The sequence below is a fragment of the Arachis stenosperma genome, chromosome 3, assembly GCF_014773155.1.
Source record: "Arachis stenosperma cultivar V10309 chromosome 3, arast.V10309.gnm1.PFL2, whole genome shotgun sequence".
Lineage (NCBI taxonomy): Eukaryota > Viridiplantae > Streptophyta > Magnoliopsida > Fabales > Fabaceae > Arachis > Arachis stenosperma.
Genome location: NC_080379.1, coordinates 155,943,207 through 155,958,647, shown reverse-complemented (window position 1 = coordinate 155,958,647; position 15,441 = coordinate 155,943,207).

Genomic DNA, 15,441 nt, shown 5'->3' with positions numbered 1-15,441 from the left:
GCATCAAATTTTGCTAACAAATGTTGTAAGTACATTCGTTAAGGTCTCTCATAGATAAATTCTTTTTCATAAATTTAAATTAGAATGTTAAGTTTATAAATTAAAAAATATAAAAATTTTAAATTTTTAATATATTTATTAAATAAAAATATTTAAATTTTTTTATTAATAATAAATTTGTCATGTGTATTATTATAACTTTATATATCTTTCTAATTATATATGATTTGAGTAAAAAAATATTTAATTTTTATATTTATTATGTAATAAAAAATAATATAATTAGATAACTTTACAAAATGTTATCTTATTACTAAAACAAAATATTTAAAAGTAAATTATTTTTAATTTTAGTACAACAACTGCAATAAAGCCTTGTCCCACTAAGTGGAGTCGACTACATGAATCAAACGATGTCATTGAACTTGGTCATATATCATGTTTATAGCGATACCGTTCACATGTAGATCTCGTTTGGATGGTCTTCTTAGATCTTCCTCCATCTCATCCACCTCCTGACTAGGTGTTTTGTCGATCTTTTTCTCACATGTCCAAATCAGCTGCGATTCTACCATCTTTTCTACAATTGGTACTACTCCAACTCTCTCCTTATATTTTTGTTCCTTGTTTTATTCAATTGCGTATGACCGCTCATCCATCTCAACATCTTCATCTTTGCCACACTTAGCTTATGTTTGTGCTCCTTTTGGCCGCCCAACACTCTGTACCATAAAACATAACCGGTCTTATAGCAGTGCGATAGAATTTACCATTAAGTTTTAAAGGCACTTTTTATCATATATAAAATCATATGTATTTCGCTATTTTGACCAACCTGTTTACATCCTATAATTTACATCTTGTTCAATCTCTCAATTATCCTGTTGTTACGGCCCGGCCCAAAATCAGCACGGGTCGACCCGACCTGAGCGATACCCGACCCGGACACGCGCCCTCCAACCGACCCGGACACGCGTCCTGTACGGCTCACACACGGCTGCAGGACAGCGTCCTTGGGAACATGGGCCTGTCCCATGAGGGGGCCCACTACTGACATGTATATAAGGGGAAGATTGGCTCTTCCCCCGAGGTACGTCATATCTTTTCAACCCTTCATTCTGCTCGCCTGCACATTGCTGACTTAAGCGTCGGAGTGTCTTTGCAGGTGGCACCCCCCCTTTTTTGTCCATTCACCAGCACAAGTGCTCGACAGCTCGGCAGACCCACAACCAGTGCGACCAAGGCTCCGACATCCTCACCTATCCACCCCATCTCTTGCACACCCGACCTGTCCAGGATCCGACAACTGAACATTGGCGCCGCCTGTGGGGATCTCTAAATGGAAGTCGTACTGGGTCCCGGCGACCACGCTCGGGCAGCCGGAGCGGAGGGGGCAGCCTCCGTCGCCTCGCAAGGGGGGCGGCGGAGGTCCCCCCATCGGCACACGAGGGCACGACCATTCGGAGGAACGGGCGGCGACAGCGCCATAATAATGCAAGAGCTACGCCACAGAGTTCAGAACCTAGAACGGCAGCTTGCCGACCGGGAGCGAGAGGGACGGTCTACCGACCCGAGCTACAGCCCGTCTCCTGGGAGCGAGCAGGAAGACTCCCACCGAAGCCGCCCACGGTCGGAAGCGGAGAGCTCGCGGGAGGAGTCACCCGTAAGGAGGAGACGAAATGACACGATCATCTACTCCCGCGGCAGACCGACCCATCGAGCGACAAGAGGTCGCGAAGACGGAAGAACACGACAACCCGTCATAATGGGCGTCACCCCGTTCCACCAATCTATCCTCGAGGTCCGGCTGCCGAAACACTTCGACAAGCCAACGGACATGAGGTACGACGGAACTCAAGATCCTCTAGAACACCTCACGGCCTTTGAGGCCAGGATGAATCTAGAAGGAGTGGGGGACGAAGTGAGATGCCGCGCCTTCCCGGTGACACTAGCAGGGCCAGCAATTAGATGGTTCAACGGTCTCCCGCAAGGTTCCATCTACGGTTTTTCATACATCAGCCGTGCATTCCTGGCCCAATTTACAACGCGGATCGCGAAGGCTAAGCACCCCATCAACCTTCTAGGCATAACCCAGAGACAAGGAGAACCGACAAGGAAATATTTGGATCGGTTCAACGATGAATGCTTGGAAATTGACGGCTTAACCGACTCGGTGGCCAGTCTTTGCCTAACGAACGGCCTCCTCAACGAGAACTTCCGAAAACACCTTACCACGAAACCGGTTTGGACGATGCATGAAATCCAAATAGTGGCCAAGGAGTATATAAATGACGAGGAAGTCAGCCGAGTCGTGGCTGCCAATAAACGGCAATCCGGTTACAGCCAAGCCCGGCAACCCGTCGACGGAGAGAGAGCAAAGGAAAAAGCTAGGGAGGAAGCGTCAAACAGGGCACCTCGACCGTTCCCCCGGGTCGGGAAATTCAATAACTACACTCCACTCACTCTCCCCATTGTGGAAGTCTACCAGCAGATAGCAGAGAAGGGAATTCTTCCGAAGCCCCGACAACTTAAGGACCGGACGGGAGGAAACAAGAACCTTTATTGTGATTACCACAAGGGTTATGGCCACCAAACGCAGGATTGTTTTGACCTGAGGGATGCGCTGGAACAAGCGATAAGGGAAGGAAAGTTAGCAGCGTTCTCCCATCTCATCAGAGAGCCAAGGAGGCGCTATCGCGATCAAGACGAGGAAGGCAAAGCCCGTTCAGCTAAACGGCGACAAGAACCCGAGGACAGAGACCACGGCCTCACTGTGATAAACGTGGTAACGGCAAAAAACGCTGCACCAAAATCACGGTCGGCACACAAGAAAGACGCCAAGGTACTGGCGATCTCATCCCCGCAAGTACAGAGCTCCAAGAAACCTCCATCCATTTCCTTCGGCCCGGAAGACCAATGGTTCAGCGACGCCCCGGAAAACCCCCCCATGGTCATAACGGACAGAGTGGGAAACGGCCTCGTCAAACGGATTCTTGTCGACACAGGAGCTGATTCAAACATCATGTTCCGCAACGTGTTCGACGCACTAGGGCTGAAGGATGCCGACCTGACGACTCACCAGCACGGGGTTATCGGGTTAGGCGACCACTTCATCAAACCGGACGGAGTCATTTCCCTACCGATCTCGGTGGGACAGGTACAAGGCCGAAGATCGGCGATGGCCGAGTTCGTGATTCTCCGAGACTCCACCGCCTACAACATCATCTTGGGAAGAAAAACAATCAATGATTTTGAAGCCATAATCAACACGAAGCTGCTAGTTATGAAGTTTGTTACTGATGAGGGATCCGTAGGGACCATAAGGGGAGACCTCGAGACGGCGGTCGCTTGCGACAACTCCAGTCTCTCCCTTAGAAAGAAGTCCAAGGAAGCATCCGGCGTGTTCCTAGCCGACCTCGACGCTCGAGTAGACGACAAGCCGAGGCCGGAACCAGAAGGGGATCTGGAAAAGTTTAGAATTGGTGACGAAGTGGAGAAATTCACATTCGTTAACAAGAACCTCCCACATGAGTTGAAGGAGCCCTTAATCGAAATGATAAGAGCTAATAGTGACTTGTTTGCCTGGACTCCAGCCGACATGCCGGGCATAGATCCAAAAATCAGCTCACACCATCTAGCCGTCAAGCCGGAAGCACGCCCAGTGGCTCAACGGAGAAGAAAGATGTCGGCCGAAAGAGCAGAGGAGGTAGCCAAGCAAACGGCCGGCCTCCTAGAAGCAGGCTTCATACGAGAAGTGGACTACTCGACGTGGCTCTCAAATGTGGTACTGGTGAAAAAACACAATGGCAGATGGAGAATGTGCGTAGACTACTCTGACCTTAACAAAGCATGCCCCAAAGATTGCTTCCCCCTCCCCAACATAGATGCACTCGTCGACGCCGCGGCAGGATACCGGTATTTGAGTTTCATGGACGCCTACTCCGGCTACAATCAGATACCGATGCACCGACCAGACGAAGACAAGACGGCGTTCATAACGCCAGGAGGAACCTTCTGCTACAAGGTAATGCCGTTCGGCTTGAAAAATGCGGGGGCGACATATCAAAGGCTGATGAACAGAATATTCCACGACCTCATAGGGAAAACGATTGAAGTCTATGTGGACGACATCCTGGCCAAAACAACACGACCTGACGACCTCTTGAATGACCTGGCAAGTGTATTTGCGTCCCTGCGCCAACACGGTATGAGGCTAAACCCCCTCAAGTGCGCCTTCGCCATGGAGGCCGGCAAGTTCCTGGGATTTATGATAACTCAGAGAGGGGTAGAAGCTAACCCGGAGAAATGCCAGGCGATACTTCAGATGAAGAGCCCGGGCAGTATCAAGGACGTCCAGAGGTTAGCAGGGCGATTGACATCACTTTCCCGGTTTCTCGGAGCCTCGGCGACAAAGGCCCTGCCATTTTTCAACCTCATGAAGAAAGGGATGGCGTTTGAGTGGACACCCGCGTGCGAAGAAGCCTTTCAGAACTTCAAGGAAATCCTGGCGGCACCTCCCGTTCTCGGGAAGCCAAGGGACGGGGAACCACTATACCTATACATCGCTATAACAAGCGAAGCCCTGGCCGCAGTACTGATACGGGAGGACGGGAAAGCCCAACAACCAGTCTACTTCATAAGCAGGGCCCTACAAGGAGCAGAATTAAGATATAGCAAGTTGGAAAAGCTAGCCTTAGCACTCCTAACCTCCTCCAGAAGGCTAAAACAGTACTTCCAAAGTCACCAAGTTGTCGTCAGAACGGACCAAGGGATCCGGCAAGTTCTCCAAAAACCCGACCTGGCGGGAAGAATGATGACTTGGTACATCGAACTCTCTCAATATGACATACGGTACGAGCCCCGGCAAGCCATCAAGGCGCAAGCCATGGCGGATTTTTTGGTTGAAGTAACAGGAGACCCAGGCGAAGACATCGGTACACGGTGGAAGCTCCATGTGGACGGAGCCTCCAACCAGACCTTTGGAGGTGCCGGGATCATCCTGGAAAGCCCGATTGGGGTAGTATACGAACAGTCGGTTAGGTTCGAGTTTCCCATCTCGAACAACCAAGCAGAATACGAAGCCCTCATAGGAGGCTTGGCCCTGGCGGCAGAGGTCGGCGCAAGAAGACTGGAAGTATGCAGCGATTCCCAAGTCGTCACTTCCCAAGTAAACGGCAGCTACCAAGCCAAGGACCCCCTGTTACAGAAGTACTTGGAAAAGGTTAAAAGCTTGAGCCAAAAGTTCGATGAGGTCACGGTCCAACACGTACCCAGAGAGAGGAACACACGGGCAGACCTTCTATCAAAATTGGCCAGCTCAAAGCCAGGGGAGGGGAACCGGTCTCTCATCCAAGGCATGACAAGAGAACCAGCAATTGCACTACACATGACAACCCTAAGCTCTTCATGGCTAGACCCCATCACCAACTTCCTAGAACACGGCCAAGTCCCTGGTGATGAAAAGGATGCGGCGAAACTAAGAAGAGAGGCGGCCAAATACGCCGTCATCCAAGGGCAGCTGTTCAGGAAAGGGCTCAGCCAACCTCTACTAAAGTGCCTGCACCCCGACCAGACGGACTACGTCCTCAGAGAAGTCCACGAGGGCTGCTGTGGGCATCACATCGGAGGCAAAGACCTAGCAAGGAAACTAATCCGAGCCGGATACTACTGGCCGTCGATGATGGCAGATTTCAAAGAGTTTGTGAAAAAATGCGTAAAGTGCCAACAGAACGCCAACTTTGCCAGAGCGCCGGCCTCCGAGTTAAGCTTTCTGACGACCTCCCGGCCATTCGCTCAGTGGGGAATCGACCTCTTAGGGCCCTTCCCGGTCGGCCCTGGGCAGGTCAAATATCTCATAGTGGCAATTGATTACTACACCAAATGGATAGAAGCCGAACCCCTGGCTAGCATATCCTCGGCCAATTGCAGAAAATTCATGTGGAGGCAGGTGATAACACGATTCGGGATACCTGAAGTCGTCATCTCGGACAATGGCACACAGTTTACCGACAAGAAGTTCACGGAATTTCTCAGCGGCCTCGGTGTAAGACAAAGGTTCTCTTCAGTAGAACACCCCCAGACGAACGGACAAGTAGAGTCCGCCAACAAGGTTATCCTTTCAGGACTAAAAAAGAGGTTGGACAGTAAAAAGGGTGCTTGGGCCGATGAACTAGCAGCGGTTCTCTGGTCCTACCGAACAACCGAACAGTCATCTACTAAAGAAACTCCTTTCCGGCTGACATACGGTGTGGACGCGGTAATACCCGTGGAGATCGGGGAACCAAGCCCGCGGTTGCTCCTAAAGGGAGTAGACGAAACCATAGAAAAGGACCTGATAGATGAAGCCAGGGAAATGGCCCATTTGACAGAAACGGCGCTAAAACAAAGAGTGGCTCTGCGCTACAACACCAAAGTACTCAAGAGGGAATTCGAGCCAAACGATCTCGTCCTGAGACGAAATGATGTCGGCCTGCCGACCCCAGGAGAAGGCAAGCTAGCGGCCAACTGGGAAGGCCCATATAGAATCAAGAAAGCGATGGGAAAAGGAGCATTCAAACTAGAAAGACTTGACGGCAAGAAAATCCCAAGAACATGGAATGCGGACAACCTAAGAAGATTCTACTCCTAAGGGAAGAACCGACAAACCGACCAGGCTAGCTAAGTAGTTAATCCTCGAATTTAACTTTTAAACTTCTCATAGCGACTTACGAGTCCTTTATACAACTACCGAATAAGATATACTTGTGCAAATTTTCCCTCCTATTTTGTCACTTAATTTTCCAGATGAACCACCACGTCCAACGACGGCATGCGTCCCCGGGACTGATCACCCCGGGAACCCGTCAATCACAATCTTAACGACAACGCAAAAGGCCATGGGCCGTTGATATAAGCGAAGACGATAAACCAAAAAACGGTTAAAAGAAACGGAAACACAACCAAACGAAGGAGGAGAAACTCATCACGACAACACGAGCAAACGATAAAACGGTCGTTGAATAAAACGGCTGAACGCCAAAAACGTTAAATTGTTCGCAAGCCAAAAAACGGCTAAAACTAAAATAGTTTACAAGTCATAACAAAGCGGCTGCACAAAAACTGTAAACAAAAAATTCACTTCTTGGGGACATCCACAACCTTGCCATCCAGAATAATCTTGCGGACACCAATCGCCGACGTGTCGAACTCAGGAGCAACAATTTTAATTTGAGCTTTGAGGGCTTCCTCAGTGCCCAAGATCGCAGCCTTCCCCTGCTTAACGACATCTTTGTACTTCGCCTTCCACGTTGCCAGCTCGGCCTCCACGGCCTGCTTCTCTTTCTCCACTTCGGCCACACGTTTTTGCGCCTCACCAACCTGCTTCTCCAAGGCCATTTCACGCTCGACCAAACGCTCAACCGTCGCGTCCGACTCTTTCTGTTTCTTCTCAGCAGTTGTTGCCTTCTGCTCGGCGGCGGTAGCTTTCTGCTCGGCAGCGGTGGCTTTCTTCTCGGCAGCATCCAGTTTTTTCGAAGATTGAGTCAATTGCTCCCGAAGAGTTTCAACTTCACTTTTCAGTTCATTGTTTGCTTTCCCAGCAGATTCCAACCTTCTGCGGAGGGACTCCATCCCGGATAGCTCAAACTCGGCTTTCCGGGCTATCACGGCACCACGCAGAAGGGTACGGTACATCCATCTCGCCTGCCCGGCAAGGGAAGACTCATGGAAGTACTCCTCGGTACCGGGAATCAGCTGGGAGTCGATGAAGTCGCTCGCGTCAAAATTTTTCTCCATGACAGTAAGTGCTCCCTCAGGACTAGACGACGCCGTGGAGATCTTCTTCCTCTTTCTCTTCAGGCTGGGGATCTCAACCACCCCCTCCTCATCATCCGGATCGGGCACCGAACCCCCAGTCCCGGTCGCCTCACGGATAGGGGAAGCATGGATCGCCTTATCACCTTTGGTTGCGGCGCCTTGAGCCGATGTGCCGATCCCTTCGGTTGCGGCCCTCTGCTCGGGAGCATCCCGGCCCTCCGGGGGAGCATCAGGCCCTTCGGGGGCGGCCTGCTCATCACCTTCCTTATCATCACCACCAAGAAAGGTTTGAAACAAGTCGGGAAGACCTGTCACCGACGCAGACATATCCACTACAGAAAAGCAAAGAAGGTCGGTTAGTCGCCACACAAATATAAAGCAAAGGAACAAAAGGTAAAGTAAAAAGTTTCTCACAGATATAATTACGGCCGGACTCCCGGTCACCCATGAGGAGATGAGGATTTACTGGGTTCTTCCCAAAAACTGCGTTTAGCACCTCGGCAACCTGTTTATCTACTGCCGACATGCTTCTATAATTTACTTTAATAAAACTATTGGCCCCCGCCCCGAAGCTCCAATAAGTCGGGATGAGCCGTACCCCCTCCAAGGACAACCAAAAGGGGTGACGACCTTTGGCCGGGCGGACCTTAAAATACTTGTCCTTGAACCCATGGTAAGAGTCTTCGAACAGACCGAAAATCTTCCGACCCTGGGCAGCCCGGAAGGACATGAACCCTTTTCTATGTTTCCCCTCCTTAGAAGGGTTTGTGAGGGTGAAGAAAAAGAGAAAAACATCCACGGACACCGGCAGTTCGAGATATTCACAAACCATCTCGAAACAGCGGATCGAAGCCCAACTGTTCGGATGCAACTGCGACGGTGACACGGAAATTCGGTTTAAGAGCGCCATTTGAAAGGCTGAAAACGGAATGCGAACTCCGACTTGAGTGAACATGGCTTTGTAGAACCAAATCCAGTCGGCGGTCTGACGGGGTTGGAAGTTAATTTCATACAATCGCTCGTGAGGAGCCGGGACGAAAACGTCATAATTGGCCTCCTCGTCGGTCCCACCGCACAAATACCCGGCTTGTCAGAACTCGGTGAGCTCCTCCTCGCCCATTTGATTGGGTGAATCCCTTACATCAGAGACGACCCAAGCATATTGGTCGTACGCCGCAGGGTTAACGGATGCCCGGGAGACCGTGCGAGCCATACCTACATGGGGGTACCATCCAGTTAGTCTAAGAGATCGGTTGCCCAGGCCGAACACAAACACCACCCCCCACGACTTCCCGACTAAGGCCAAACAAGACTAAATGGCTAAAAGAACGAGAAAAAGCCTACCCTAGAATGGTACTTTCCCCCCTAACACGTCTACTCGCAACTAAAAGGCTACGCAGTAACATCAAAAGAACCAGGCAACAGGCATACCAAAAAATAATGCATAAAAAGAGGAATGGTTTGAAAGTTACCTAAGATGATGAAAGGAGGATGATTGCGAGTCTGGGAAAATGCAAGAAACACGAACGGAGGCACCACAGCAGCGCCCTGGAATCTTGTAGCGGGGAGGAAGAAAGGAGAAATAGGGAGTGTGAAAAAAGTGTGGAAACATCAAAACCGATTGTTTAAAAACTGCCTCCAAAGCGCGAAATACCTGGGGGCAGAATGGTCTTTTCAAACGGGGTTTTTTCACCCCATTATGAGCATTCAATGCTCGGCGCAGGAAACGAAGCGGTGAAACGGTTGTTTGAGCAACCAAGAGACGCGCGTTGGGGGCACATCCTTCCCACGAGCGGCCGACCAGACGAGATGCGGAACGACACGCCATTGGTAGCTCCCACGACTACCATTGGCGCGTGGGGGCACTGTTACGGCCCGGCCCAAAATCAGCACGGGTCGACCCGACCCGAGCGATACCCGACCCGGACACGCGCCCTCCAACCGACCCGGACACGCGTCCTGTACGGCTCACACACGGCTGCAGGACAGCGTCCTTGGGAACATGGGCCTGTCCCATGAGGGGGCCCACTACTGACATGTATATAAGGGGAAGATTGGATCTTCCCCCGAGGTACGTCATATCTTTTCAACCCTTCATTCTGCTCGCCTGCACATTGCTGACTTAAGCGTCGGAGTGTCTTTGCAGGTGGCACCCCCCCTTTTTTGTCCATTCACCAGCACAAGTGCTCGACAGCTCGGCAGACCCACAACCAGTGCGACCAAGGCTCCGACATCCTCACCTATCCACCCCATCTCTTGCACACCCGACCTGTCCAGGATCCGACAACTGAACATTGGCGCCGCCTGTGGGGATCTCTAAATGGAAGTCGTACTGGGTCCCGGCGACCACGCTTGGGCAGCCGGAGCGGAGGGGGTAGCCTCCGTCGCCTCGCAAGGGGGGCGGCGGAGGTCCCCCCATCGGCACACGAGGGCACGACCATTCGGAGGAACGGGCGGCGACAGCGCCATAATAATGCAAGAGCTACGCCACAGAGTTCAGAACCTAGAACGGCAGCTTGCCGACCGGGAGCGAGAGGGACGGTCTACCGACCCGAGCTACAGCCCGTCTCCCGGGAGCGAGGAGGAAGACTCCCACCGAAGCCGCCCACGGTCGGAAGCGGAGAGCTCGCGGGAGGAGTCACCCGTAAGGAGGAGACGAAATGACACGATCATCTACTCCCGCGGCAGACCGACCCATCGAGCGACAAGAGGTCGCGAAGACGGAAGAACACGACAACCCGTCATAATGGGCGTCACCCCGTTCCACCAATCTATCCTCGAGGTCCGGCTGCCGAAACACTTCGACAAGCCAACGGACATGAGGTACGACGGAACTCAAGATCCTCTAGAACACCTCACGGCCTTTGAGGCCAGGATGAATCTAGAAGGAGTGGGGGACGAATTGAGATGCCACGCCTTCCCGGTGACACTAGCAGGGCCAGCGATTAGATGGTTCAACGGTCTCCCGCAAGGTTCCATCTACGGTTTTTCAGATGACAAACATTATTTTTGACAAACATTATTTTTGAGCAAAATAAATAATTAGTGTTGATTAATTATATCTACTTATTAACTAATTGTTTATTGTTGCAGGCCAAATGTTAATAGCCCAAATGGAATAAAAGGCATTCAGCAAAGAATATTGGGCTGAAAGAAGAGCCCAAGCAAAAGCTAAGGAAGAAACCAAAGGAATTAAATCGGGCCATGCATACTAATACCCGATCCAAGCCCGAACTGGTTTCAGAATTGAAATTCCCTCTCTCTTGCTTAACTAAAAGCAACGTTCTTCTTCCTTCTAATCAAGTCACATCAAGATTTCAGAAAAAGCAAGAAAGAGAAAGAGAAGAAAAGCTTCTTCCATAAGCCATTAACCAAAGAAGCAAGATAGAGAGAGTTGAAGCTTGTAGCACAGAAGCTAAATCAAGCTTAAGAAAGGTAAACCATATCATCTTGCATGCATCAGATCTTCATCCTTTCTTCTCTACTCTCTGCTCTATCCGAAAATGGCTTTGAAGGGAAAGTTGTTCTCTGCCCTATTCTGTTGTGTATCTACGGTCTTAATCAAAACTTGGGGACCAAGCTGGTGTTCAAGGGTCCAGATTTGGTTGACCATTAGAAAACAATTTCGGTTACTCCTTTGTGGCTTTCGGTCAAGTTGGAAAAGTCAGAAGGAAAGGTGCTGCTTTGATGATTGAGAAGAAAAAGTAAGCTTATGGGTTAGTGAAGCTCAAGGCTCAAGATGTTGACCTTGGAGGAAGAACCAAGGAATATGCAAGGAGATAAAAAGAAGCTTGTTGTTCATTCTGAAGTAAGGAGAGAAAACCAGTGAACCTGAGGTATTTGTTCTGAGAGAGCACTTTGAAGAAGTTCAACTAACTGGACAGTGTAACCTAATCAAAGGTGCATTCCGCCAGTATGAAGAACTGAATCAGATGCTTGCTAATCTGGTTTATCGCATAGCACAGAGGCTGTTGATGTCTCCTTCATGTTTTTCTGATTGTAATGTACTTTTCTAAGCTTATCTTTCTGTAATTTCTTGAGAGAAAAGGCATTGTGAGAAATCTTGAGAAAAAGCCATGAGTGGAAAAAGGCTGAGAGATACACTTGAGAGAAAAGCCTAGAGTTATTTTCAGATTTCTTTAGGTTGGTTAAGTGTCTTGTATTTTGAACCTGTTTGGTATCCCTTTCTTAGTTGGGTTAGCACTAAGAGTAAATAGTTAAGTGTTAGCATAGCCAATGTCAAGTTAGGTTAGAACTTGAGTGTGAAATTGGTGTATGTAATACTGTTAACTATAGTGAAATTCTTCCACATTTGTGGAGGAGACTGGATGTAGGTTGCATAGCACAAAGCAACCGAACCAGGATATATGCTGGTGTTAGCTTTTTCTTCTCTGTCATGATCTGTTTTCTGAAAGTCGTGAGACAAAAATAAATTGTCTCATAAATTTCCGCTGCTGAGTTCAAACAGAATCAGATTTGTAACTTTGATCAAAAAGGGTCAAAACAGCAACTGTAAAAGGAAGGCATAGATTCAACCCCCCTTCTCTAAGCCTACCACAACCTTCAATTGGTATCAGGAGCGAAGGTCTCAAGAATCAAGCTTAACCGCTTGGAGCAAAGATCCAATGGCGAACAACTTGGGCACAACCACAGTTGCCTACACCCTCACTGAAGGTCAGTCAAACAACCGACCACCTTTCTTCAACGGGAAGAACTATTCCTACTGGAAAGAAAGGATAAGGATCTTCATCCAATCCATTGACTACAACCTATGGAAGATCGTTGTGAGCGGTCCAAAGATCCCAACAAAAACAAGTGCTGATGGAGTGGTGACTCCAAAAGAAGAAGCTGAATGGAATGAAGACGATAAGAAGAAGATAGAGCTGAATGCTAAAGCAATCAACCTTCTTCACTGTGCTATCAGCTTTGAAGAATACCGGAAGGTGTCTAGATGCAAGACAGCCAAAGAAATCTGGGAAAAACTCCAGGTTACACACGAAGGCACTAAACAAGTCAAAGAAACGAGGATTGATATGCTGCGAAAAGAGTACGAGATGTTTAGCATGAAGGATGGAGAAAGCATTGATGAAGCGTTTGAGAGATTCTCAATCATAATCAACAATCTTGATGCTATGGGTACAAACTATGCAGAACAAACCTTAGTGAGAAAACTCCTTAGAAGCCTCACAAAAGAGTGGGAAAACACTGCCACTGTCCTAACCGAGAGTAACAACATAAGTCCCATAACCTATGATGAGCTGAGAGGAAAACTCCTTGCCTATGAAGCCACACACACAAACACAGACTCAAAGAAAAAGGGAATAGCCCTCAAGTCACAAATAGAACCGAAAGAGAGTGAGTCTAGTGATGGTATTTCAGATGACGAACTTTTGTTTTTTGCTAGGAGATTTAGAAGGATGATGAAGAACAAGGGCAAATACAAGGGTTCAAGTTCAAAGGAGCACAAGATGGACTTGAGCAAAGTGACGTGCCATCATTACAAGGAGGCTGGACACTTCAAATCAAACTGTCCAAAGCTCAAAAAGGAAGACAAAGGGAAGAAGGAAAGGAAGAGAGTACTCATGGCAGCTTGGGAAGATCTTGAGAATGACTCAAATGAAGAAAAAGAATCTGAAGGAGATGACAAAGACTGTTTCATGGCTGGAAACAACAATCTTGATGAGATTTGCCTAGCATCCAAGAACAAAAAGGACATGTGGTACATGGATAGTGGATGTTCAAGGCACATGACTGGAAGGTCAACTTACTTTATCAAACTGAATAAGTATGATGGAGGTTTTGTGACCTTTGGAGATGATGGTAAAGGTAAAATCATTGCTGTTGGAAAAGTAGGTAATGAGCAATCTACTTTCATTGATGATGTGCTTTTGGTATGTGGTTTAAAACACAATCTTTTGAGCATAAGTCAGCTGTGTGATTTAGGATATTTAGTTGTTTTCAAAAGGCTTGAATGCTGTGTTGTAAATGAAAAGACAAATGAAGTGATGTTTGTTGCCAAGCGTTTCAATAATATGTATGGACTTACTCTTGATGAACTAAAAGATCAAAATGTAGCCTGTCTCCACTCTAAAGATTCTGAAAAGTGGTTATGGCACAAGAGATTGGGCCATGCAAGTATGTTTCAAATAAACAAACTTGTAAAGAAAGAATTAGTAAGAGGTCTTCCTTTGATAAAGTTTGACAAAGACATCACTTGTGATGCTTGCCAAATGGGAAAACAAACAAAAAGTTCTTTTAAACCAAAGGAAGACATCTCTACTAAAAGACCACTTGAGTTGCTACACATTGATTTATTCGGTCCAACAAGAACTCAAAGCCTAGGTGGTAAACATTATGGTTTAGTAATTGTGGATGACTATACTAGGTTTGGTTGGGTTTTATTTCTTGCACATAAAAATGAAGCCTTTTCGGCCTTTGAACCTTTTTGCAAGAAAATTCAAAATGAAAAGGATTTAAAAATCTCTTCTATAAGAAGCGATCATGGAACTGAATTTGAAAATAATTTGTTTGAATCCTTTTGTGAGGAATATGGAATATCTCACAACTTCTCTTGTCCAAGGACACCACAACAAAATGGTGTTGTTGAAAGAAGAAATAGAAGCATACAAGAAATGACAAGAGCTATGCTTTGTGAGAGTAATGTTCCAAAATTCCTTTGGGCTGAAGCGGTTAACACGGCTTGCCACATTTTGAATAGAACAATCATAAGGAAATTTTTGAAGAAAACCCCTTATGAACTTTGGAAAGGCTACCCACCAAACTTAGATTATTTGCACATCTTTGGATGCAAATGTTTTGTTTTGAATAACAAAGAAAATTTGGGAAAATTTGATCCAAAGGCTTATGAGTGCTTGTTTGTAGGATATTCCACAACTAGTAAAGCATATAGAGTTTATCATCAAGATGCTAGAATTATTGAAGAATCCATACATGTTACATTTTATGATACTAACTTGGTGCAAAGCATTTTGGAAGATGGTGATGCAGAAAATCAAGATCAAAAGGATGATGAAACTGCTCAGAATCATGGAAAAGAAAATTTTGGACAAGCTGAACCAGAAATAGCAATTGCTGAAAATTCAAGAGACAATTCCATTTTGTCTCATGAATCTGAAGGAATTTCTGCAGACAGCAGCATACAGATTCCATTGGTGACCGAATCTGCCTCCAAGTCCACTAGACCTCGTGAATGGAGGTTCTTAAAGAATTATCCTGAGGAATTTGTTATTGGGGACGTCTCTCATGGAGTGCAAACTAGGTCTTCCACTAGAAAGGCAAATGAAGGTTCAAACATTGCCCTTCTTTCACAAATGGAGCCTCAAAACGTCAAGGAAGCCCTTAGTGACCCATCTTGGATTAAGGCTATGGAGGATGAGCTTCTTGAGTTTGAAAAGAACCAAGTGTGGACGTTAGTTCCAAGGCCAAGCGGAAAGAAAGTAACCGGCACCAAGTGGATATTCGGAACAAGTTGGGAGAAGATGGTAGCATTGCAAGGAACAAAGCAAGGCTAGTGGCACAAGGATATGACCAAGAAGAAGGAATCGACTTTGATGAATCTTTTGCCCCTGTTGCCCGAATGGAAGCCATAAGACTTCTCTTAGCTTATGCTGCATTTTGTGGTTTTAA